This window comes from Oratosquilla oratoria, chromosome 15 (assembly GCF_046742065.1).
Source record: "Oratosquilla oratoria isolate Oo_2021 chromosome 15, ASM4674206v1, whole genome shotgun sequence".
Classification (NCBI taxonomy): Eukaryota; Metazoa; Arthropoda; class Malacostraca; order Stomatopoda; family Squillidae; genus Oratosquilla; species Oratosquilla oratoria.
In genome coordinates, this window is record NC_134791.1 from 5,321,153 (window position 1) to 5,331,152 (window position 10,000).

Consider the following 10,000-nt stretch of genomic DNA (forward strand, 5'->3'; position numbering starts at 1 on the left):
TCTCTTCTTCTTCTTCCTTTTGCTCTTGTTCCTCCTGTTTCTATTTTTTTTTCTTCCTCTTCCTTCTGTTCCTCTTCTTCCTCTTCTTTTTCTTCCTCCTCTTGATCTTCTTTTACCTCCTCCTCCTCCTCCTCCTACTCCTCCTTTCCTCCTTTTTCTTTCTCTTCTTCCTTTTCCTCCTGTTCCTTCTGTTTCTTTTTTTCTTCTTCCTCTTCCCCCTGTTCCTCCTCTTCCTCTTCTTTTTCTTCCTCCTCTTGATCTTCTTTTACCTCCTCCTCCTCCTCCTACTCCTCCTTTCCTCCTTTTTCTTTCTCTTCTTCCTTTTCCTCCTGTTCCTTCTGTTTCTTTTTTCTTCTTCCTCTTCCCCCTGTTCCTCCTCTTCCTCTTCTTTTTCTTCCTCCTCTTGATTTTCTTTTACCTCCTCTTCCTCCTCCTCCTTCTTCTTCTTTCTCTTCTTCATTTTCCTCCTGTTTCTCTTTTTTCCTTTCCTTTTCCTTCTGTTCCTCCTCTTCTTTTTCTACCTCCTCTTGACCTTCTTTTACCTCCTCCTCCTCCTCCTCCTCCTCCTCCTCCTCGTGCCCCGATCCAGAGCCCAGAGGAGCAACAGGTCAGCGTTGGCGGCAGCGGCGGCGGCGCCAGAGCCGAAGAAGGAAGAGGAAGGAAGAGGAAGGAAGGAAGGAAGGTTCTCCTTGGCCGTGACCCGAAGACCTACTTCGACTGCAGAAGGAGTCGCCGAAGTGGTCTTGAAGCCAGAGGGAGCGAGCGGGGAAGATCAAGACGGAGGAGGGGGGAGGGAAGGGAGGGGAGAGAAGGGGAGGGAAGAGAGGGGAGAACAGGGGAGGTGAGGGGAAGGGAAAGAGGAAATGAGAGGAGGGGATGGGAAGGGAGGTGGAGGGAAGTGAGGTGAGGGAGAGGGAAAGGGGAAGTGAGAGGAGGTAATAGGAGAGAAGGTGAGGGGAAGGGAGGGGAGGGAAGAGAGGGGAGGTGAGGGGAAGGGAAGGAGGAAATGAGAGGAGGGGATGGGAGGGGAGGTGGAGGGAAGTGAGGTGAGGGAGAGGGAAAGGGGAAGTGAGAGGAGGTAATAGGAGAGAAGGTGAGAGGAAGCTGAGCGAAGGGAGGGGAGGGGAGGGGAAAGGGGAAGTGAGAGGAGGGAATGGGAGGGAAGGTAAGGGGAAAGGAAAGGGGAGGTGAGAGGAAAGAATAGGAAGGAAAGAGAGGAGGGGAGTTGGAGGGGAGGTAAAGGGAAGGGAAAGGGGAGGTAAGAGGAGGACATGGGAGTGAAGGTGAGGAAGGGAGGTGGAGGGAAGGGAGGGGGAGGTGAGTAAAGGTGACGAGAAGGAAGGGTGAAGTGATGGAGGGGAAGGGGTGGGGAGGGGAGAAGAGGGGAATGGATGTGTGGAGAAGGGAGGGGAGGGAAGATGAGGGGAAAAGAACATGACTATAGGAAGGGCTGGAAGGGGAAGGAAGGGCTGAGAGAGGAGGAGAGAGAAGGGGAGGAGAGAGGGAGAGGAGGGAGAGAGAAGGGGAGGAGAGAGGGAGAGGAGGGAGAGAGGGATAGGAGGAAGAGATGGATAAGAGGGAGAGAGGGATAGGAGGAAGAGATGGATAAGAGGGAGAGAGAAGAGGAGGAGAGAGGGAGAGGAGGGAGAGAGAAGAGGAGGAGAGAGGGAGAGGAGGGAGAGAGAAGAGGAGGAGAGAGGGAGAGGAGGGAGAGAGTGAGAGGAGGGAGAAAGGAGGTAGGGAGAGGAGGAGAGGGGAAAAGGGGAAAGGAAAAGACGGAAGCTAAGGGAGAAAGGAGGACGGGGAAAGGGAGAGAGGGGAAAGGGGGAGAGGGGAGAAATATGCAACAGAGGGGAACCTGAGAATGAGGAGTATCATTGAATGTGAATGAAGGAGATTAAAGAAGAAACACAAACAAGAGCATACGGAGGAGAAAGGAAAGGGAAAGAGGAGACGGAGGGAAGGAAAAGAGGGGAGGAGGAAAGGAAAAACGGAGAGGGGAAGGGGAAGGAGGGGAGGAGGGAAGGAAAAACGGAGAGGGAATTAAGGAGAGGGAAGGAAAAGGGGAAAGAGGAAAGGAAAAAGGGAGGGGGAAATGAAAAGGGGGAGGAAAGGAAATGAGGGGGAAAGAGGGGAGGGAAGGGAAATGAGAAAGGAAAAAGAGGGGAGGGAAGGAAGAGGGGGAGAGGAAAGGAAAAAGGGAGAGGGAAATGAGGAAGAGGAAAGAAGGGAGGGAAGGAAAGGGGGAAGGAGGAAAGGAAAAAGGGAAAGGGAAATGAGGAAGGGAAAAAGAGGGGAGGAAAGGAAAAAGGGAGAGGGAAATTAGAGGGGGCAATGGGGAAAAGGAAAGAGGGAGAGGGAAATGGGGAAGGGAAAAGAGTGGGAGGGAAAGAAAAGGGGAGAGGGAAATGAGGGGGAAAATGGGAGGGAAGGAAAAAGAGAGAGGGAAATGAAGGGAGGGAAGGAAATGAGGGGGAAACGAAGAAGGGGAAAATGGGAGGGAAGGAAAAAGAGGGAAATGAGGAACGAGATGAGGAAGGGGAAATGAAGGGAGGGAAGAAAAAGGGGAAGGGAAATGATGAGGAGGAAATGGGACAGAGGGAAAAAGAGAGAGGGAAATGAGGAAGGAGGAGACGAGGAAGGGGAAATGAAGGGAGGGAAGAAAAAGGGGGAAGGAAATGAGGAGGGAGGAAATGAGGCGAGGGAAGGAAAAAGGGAGAGGGAAATGAGGAGGATGAAATGGGACAGGAAAAAAGAGAGAGGGAAATGAGGAAGGGGAAATGAGGTGAGGGAAGGAAAAGATTGTATATTGTGAGCAATATCACATCGAAGAGGTGGAATCATTAAGGTGGTCAAGGAGGGAGATTTAAGGAGAATGTTAAGGATAGGAGGGTTTAAGGAGAATGTTAAGGATAGGAGGGTTTAAGGAGAATTTTAAGGATAGGAGGATTTAAGGAGAATTTTAAGGATAGGAGGATTTAAGGAGAATTTTAAGGATAGGAGGATTTAAGGAGAAATTTAAGGATAGGAGGATTTAAGGAGAATTTTAAGGAAAGGAGGATTTAAGGAGAATTTTAAGGATAGGAGGATTTAAGGAGAATTTTAAGGATAGGATTTAAGGAGAATTTAAAGGATAGGAGGATTGAATGAGAAATCTAAGGAAAGGAGGATTTAAGGAGAAATTTAATGATAGGGGGATTTAAGGAGAAATTTAAGGATAGGAGGATTTAAGGAGAAATTTAAGGATAGGATTTAAGGAGAAATTTAAGGATATGAGGATTTAAGGAGAATTTAAAGGATAGGAGGATTGAATGAGAAATCTAAGGATAGGAGGATTTAAGGAGAAATTTAATGATAGGGGGATTTAAGGAGAAATTTAAGGATAGGAGGATTTAAGGAGAAATTTAAGGATAGGAGGATTTAAGGAGAAATTTAAGGAAAGGAGGATTTAAAGAAAAGAAAAGGCGTGAAGGAAAAGAAAAGACAAAAGAGAAGAAAAATGTGAAGAGAAAAGGGAAGATGAACACTTGAAAGAGAGAAGGGAGGGGGAAAGAGAGAGGAACAAATAAAGGAAAAATGGGAGAGAGAGAGAAGAGGGGAAGAGAGAAAAGAGAATCTACAGAGAGAAAACAGAGACGGAATGCCAAAAAGCTTCAATGGAAAGAGAAAACAGAAGGAAGAGGAGAAAGGCAGAATACATAAAAGAGAAGAAGGAGAAAGAATAAAAGAGAAGAAGGAGAAAGAATTGATACATGCCAGAAGAGGAGAAGAATCACAAGAGATCAAACAAAGAGAAGAAAAAAAGAGGAAAAAAAGAGGAGAGGTAATAGAAAGGAAGAAGGAAGAGAGTGAGAGAGAGGAGAATAAAGAGGGAAAGAGAGGCAATAGACGAGACAGGAGAGAGGAGAGAAAGGAGAGAGAATGAATTGGGAGAGACAAGTAATGGATTGGAGAGGAGGAGGAGGAGGAAGAGGAAGAGGAAGAGGAAAAGAGAGAAAGAGGGGAATAGGAAGATAGGGAAGGAGAGGGGAAGAAAAAGAATGGAAGGAAGATAGAGGAAAGGTAGAGAAGAAAACGGCGAAAAATATGGGAAAGGAAAACGGGTTGTTGTTTGTTTTATGAACTGTAGTTTACCAGCGCTTCTGACCTTTTGGACAATCACGCGGCCTGACCTGACCTGACATTTACCATCCAAATAGATCTTGTTGTCGTTGAGGAGTTACTATATTTCTTTCAACAATAATTATCTTTAAGTAGTTTACTGTATATATATATTTATATATATATATATATATATATATATATATATATATATATATATATATATATATATATATATATATGCTAATAAGAATACGGGTACGTGTGTTCACTTATGCAAAGTAGACCACTTGGAAAAAAGAAACTAACGAAGTAGAGTGCTTTCGTATATATATTTTTGCACTGGGTGTAATATACGAAAGCGCTCTGCTTCGTTAGTTTCTTTTTTCCAAGTCGTCTACTTTGCATATATGCATATATATGTATGTATTAATATATATGTATATATATATATATATATATATATATATATATATATATATATATATATATATATATATTGTATAGAAAATCAAAGATATAGTCTGTTATTGTGATAATGATATCAATCTGCTTTTTAGTGTTCTTTTACAACATGGGTCATTTCTATATTCAGTTGTATGTCTTTTATACAAGAAAGAATAACATGTGATGATGATAGTAATGGTGATGATGACGATGATAATGATGATGGTGATGATGATAATGACGATGATGATGATGAGGAAGATCATGGCAACAACGATGAGAGTAATGCTGGTGACGATGATAGTGATGATGACAAAGATGACAATGACGATGACGGCAATGGTGATGATGATGATGATGATCATGACGATGATGACAACGACGAAGATGAAAATGATACTGACGATGACTATTTTGCAACCCAACAAGAAGACCAGGCAGAAAGTTTACAAACACAAAGATAAATCCAAATACACCTCACAAAGAGGGGAGATATAGAAAGGGGAGAGAAAGGTAGCACAAAGCGTGTGGTGGGGGGAGGGGGGAGGGGGAAGATGGGGGGGAAATCAAAATAACCTCAAAATAAAATACAAATAAACCTAAATTCGTTCGAGATCAGGAAAATAAATTCGCTTCAAAGAGGAAAGACGAGAAGGAGAGAGAGGGGAAAGGAGAGAGAGAGAGAGAGAGGTGAACGGAGAGGGGGAAAAAGGGGGAGAGGGTGTAAAGTGATTAAATCACGAAAACAAAACAGTAATCTGAGAAAAGGTTAAGAAAAGAAAACGGAAGAAGAATGGGAAGAGAGGGGAGAGGAGAAGAGGGGAGACGGGGAAGGGGAAAGGAGGGGAGCGGAGGAGGACGGAGAGGAGGGGAAAGAGAGAGGAAAGACGAGAGTGGAGAGGAGAAAAGAGAAGAGGAGAGAAGGGAAGAAGAGGAAAAGGAGAGGAGGGAAGGGGACACGAAGGAAGGAAAGGGGCAAGGGAAGGGGAGGGAAGGGAAGGGAAGGGGAGGGAAGGGAAGGGAAGGAAGGGGAAAGAGAGCAGACTGAGAGACAACAGACGAAGAAGAGACACTGCAGGCGGAAGAGAGGGGATCCGAAGGGAGATAGAGAGACTAAGAAAAGGGAGAGAGTGAGAAAAGAGAGATTGAGAAAGAGGAGAGAGAGAGAGAAAGAGGAGAGAGAGGGGAAAGAGAGAGAGACTAAGAGAGTGAGAAAAGAGAGATTGAGAAAGAGGAGAGAGAGAGAAAGAGGAGATAGGGGGGAAAGGGAGAGAGATAGAGAGACTAAGAAAAGGGAGAGAGTGAGAAAAGAGAGATTGAGAAAGAGGAGAGAAAGGGGAAAGGGAGAGAGATAGAGAGACTGAGAAATGCGAGAGAGTGAGAAAAGAGAGATTGAGAAAAATGAGAGAGTGAGAAAGAGGAGAGAGAGAGGGGGGGAAGTGAGAGAGATAGAGAGACTGAGAAAATGGAGATAGTGAAAAAAGAGAGTCAGAAAGAGGAGAGAGAGAGGAAAGGGATAGAGATAGAGAGACTGAGAAAAGGGAGAGGTTGAGAATAAGATAATGAGAAAGAGGGAGAGGAGAGAGAAAGGAGAAAGGGAGAGAGAGAAAGGGAAAGAGAGATAGAGAGTGAGAAAGAGAGTGATAGAGAGGGGTGAAAGGGAGAGAAAAGAGAGAGAGAGGGGAGAATGAAAGAGAGAAACATAAACTCTCACAGGAATTACAAAAGAAATATGAAAACTACAGAAACCGCGCACGAGTCTTGAGGAACCACTGACACCGGTGAGGAGGAGGAGGAAGAGGAAGAGAGGAAGGAAGAGGAGGGGGCAAGAGGAGAAAGAAGAGGAGTGGATATTAACTTCCCAACCCCCATATAGGGTGGAAAAAGTCCCTTGAGTATGTATGTATGTATGTATGTATGTATGTATGTATGTATATATATGTATGAATGAATGTGTGCGCACTTATGTATGTATGTACGTATGCATGAATATATGTACTTTGTATGTGTATGCGTATGTATGTACGCATTATATATGTACGTATGTTTGTACGCATGTATGTATGTACGTGTGCATGTATATATGTACGTATGTATGTATTTGCGTGCGTATGTACGTACTTATGTGCATATATGTGCGTACGTATGTACGAACTGTATTTATGTCTGTATGTATACACGTATATCCGTACGTATTTACGTCCTGTATGTGTGTATGTATGCATGTATAAGAGTACGTATGTACCTACTGTATGTACGTGTGTATGTATACATGTATATGCGTACGTATGTACGTGTGTATGTATGCATGTAAATCCATTTTTGGAATACAGAACTGAAGACACTAGAATACATCGCTGTTTTAGCAACGTATCACTTATAAGTGCTGCCAACTGTACAGGCACAGTCTACTAAACATCAAATTTATGTACCTTTTGCTGATTTTGTTTGTAGAAATTCTCGGGATTCTGAAAATAAAAGATAATTCCACATTAATGAAAATAAATAAATAAAGGGCATACTCCCGTAGAGGCTTAAGTAGGCCCCACACGATCAATATTATTGCGCAATATTCCGTATTGTACAATATTATTGACGGTATAGGAATGGTATTGAAGAGGCACACGTGTCTGGCCCGTACATTTGATGTCTTCAATATATTGTCATTCTTCAGTGCCATCCTTACACCGTCAATGATATTGTACAATACGGAATATTGCGCAATAATATTGATCACGTAGGGCCCGCTTTAGGCGCGATCTGGAGGGACAACATATCCCTCTGTGTTCGGTGTGCACGCCAGGAGTCGCTGGGTGCCACGAAATTAAGGAAATAGACTGGCGATAGCCAGAATAAAGCGAGTGTCACAAAATAAGAACTCCCTTTAACCCCTTTCGTACCGGGTGGCACTTTTTCTTATATTATAGTTGTCGTCAAGTGATTTGATTCCAATGGCAGTCATTCATTAGTAAACGGGTTAGATTCATGACTAGTCTTCAGCTGATTAAGATCATCTGCAGTCAACCAGAATAAATAATAAAAATCAGCTTACAGTATCGGAGATTTCAACACTGCAAAGGTGAAATGGAAGTTCTCCCCCTCCCTCGCTCTCTCTCTCTCTCTCTCTCTCTCTCTCTCTCTCTGTGTGTGTGTGTGAGAGAGAGAGAGAGAGAGAGAGAGAGAGAATGTACTGTATGTGCGTTTGTGAGTGGGGCTCGTCTATATATAGATATAATTTCTTTTCCACGATTCCCCTCCTCCTCCTCCTCCTCCTCCTCCTCCTCCTCCTCGTCTTCCTCCCCTCCCCTAAGCTGTCGTAATCGGATCTGAGGAGGAATTCGTTGTTTCACTTTAACAAGCAAGATGGCCTTCAATTCAAGCGCCAGCACCATCTTGCCTCCACCCCCCTCTCCCAACGCCTTGGCCATTTGTTCATGAGTAAAATCTTATTTGTAAAAAAAAAAAAATCAATCAATCAATAAAAAACGTATATGATCAAATTAATGAAAAATCGGTTATGATGTAAGTACCGTAATGCATTAGTTTAAAAAAGTAAATTATAGAAATATATATATAATATATATGAATGTATGAATAAATACATGAACGAATACATAAATGTATATGACAAGTATATAAATAAACGATGAAAGTGAATGAATAAATGAATATAAATTACTATATTTATATAAATAAACAAAATAAATCATACATAAAATAAATAAATAAATAATCAAATGGATAAATGAATTAATAAACCCATGAGAGGAAGATGGCTTATACGGTTTAACTGTCTGGATAATTGGATCGCAAAGCGTATCACACTGAGCCATTTTTCCTCCGATTTTTGGAGTAGGATTTCATCCCACAGATTTCGGGAAGGCATCAAATATACTGGAGGAAAATAGTTTTCCTTCAGCATTTTGTCGATGAAACAAAATTGTTTGTCATAGAGATCTTCCGGAGGAAAAAGTGTTGGAGGTGGGCGCTACCTACCGCCGATTAATCTGAGGTCGGAGGGAAAATACCCCAATGTGATAATCCTTTTATACACGAGAGTTTCTGCGAGTAGAGATGTTTCCTACCCACCATTTTGATACTCAGCGTGGTGATATCAGCGCCTATGTTCACAGAGCCATGAAAGTGTGTTCTTCCTGGCAGTCTCTGCTTGTTGAATTAAAACATGTACGCCAAATATTAGTTAATAATTTTGCCTATTCTCACATAGAGTTCGATCTTTGTGTACAATACGATGTTATATGATAATTGTTCTACTCAAAAACTCCCCCAAGCCTCAATATATCAATATTTACTATCAGAACATATTCACAGAGACCTACAAATATATATATATATATATATATTACTAGGAACTGCCACCTCACAATTGAAGACAAACAAATATGTGTATTAATTTATTACACCAACCCAGAAACTAGCTCTAAGGTTATGAGAAATAATATTGTATGTAATAGTTAATACTGAGGCTAGCTCCAAAAACCAATGTAATGTACAAATATCAATGTTTACTCGTGGAATGCGTGCCTCGAAACTCTACCTATATTGGCCATACTAAGTGCAGCTTCAATACACGCCTCCCCAAGTCCCCATGCATCAACCAGATGAAGTTATTAAACATCATATCCAGCGTTACTTTAACCACGTAGTTAACCGGGAGGACTTAGTTAACTGCACGAGAATAATTGCTAGTTTGTAGGCACCCACGCAGATTTAAACTTATGTAATTAATGTATATTAGAAAAAACAACTATGATCATAAAATTAAACATGATTTCAAGCATTGATTTATCTGACGACAATTCTATTTTTCACAAGTCTCATGTGGTAGGCTCACATTCCCCTCCACCTACCCTTCCGCCTCCTGCGCGTCAGGTAAACCCATCCTCTCCCCCTCCATCTGCCCCTCCTCGTGAGGTAAGACTACTCATTACCCCTTTCCCTCCACCCCAACCACTCCACCCCAACCCCTCCACCTCAGCCCCCACTCACCCCTCATACCGTTAGGAGATCTTCCCGAATTAGCGCGAGATCTCAGATCTTCACAAGTATACAAGCCCTTACACTCGTGCATTTTAGCAGAGCTGGGCGCGTTCCTCAGTGCGTTCCTATATGCGTTCCTCTGTGTCCTAAGCAAAGTCATACCAGTCAGGACACCGAGGAACGCGCCCAGGTCTGCATTTTAGTGTCATTTGTTTAATCTAGTTATTGTTCCACTGTCATGTTATATTATTGTAACCTCATCAGTTTTTATGTTAACTTTTGCACTTTTTGTGTATTCCAGATTTTGTAATTCCTGATAATGTCTCCTTGTAAATGAAACTTTTAATAATATATGAATGATTTTGTGAAATTTTCTTTGCTCACCCCTCGAATGGTCAGATCCTTGTCAGAAAATTGGAGAAAACGATAAAGAAAATTATTAACTGTCAGA

General features: G+C 42.5%; 1 protein-coding gene across 1 annotated transcript in view; it reads right to left on the reverse strand.

The window, feature by feature from the left end:
* Positions 1-10,000, reverse strand: part of Rab3 (RAS oncogene family member Rab3) — a 295,748-nt gene that overhangs the window by 264,943 nt on the left and 20,805 nt on the right. The window contains exon 2 of the mRNA XM_076198483.1: positions 6,981-7,016. The gene's annotated coding sequence lies outside the window, so the exon portion shown is untranslated. The remainder of the gene's footprint in view (positions 1-6,980; positions 7,017-10,000) is intronic.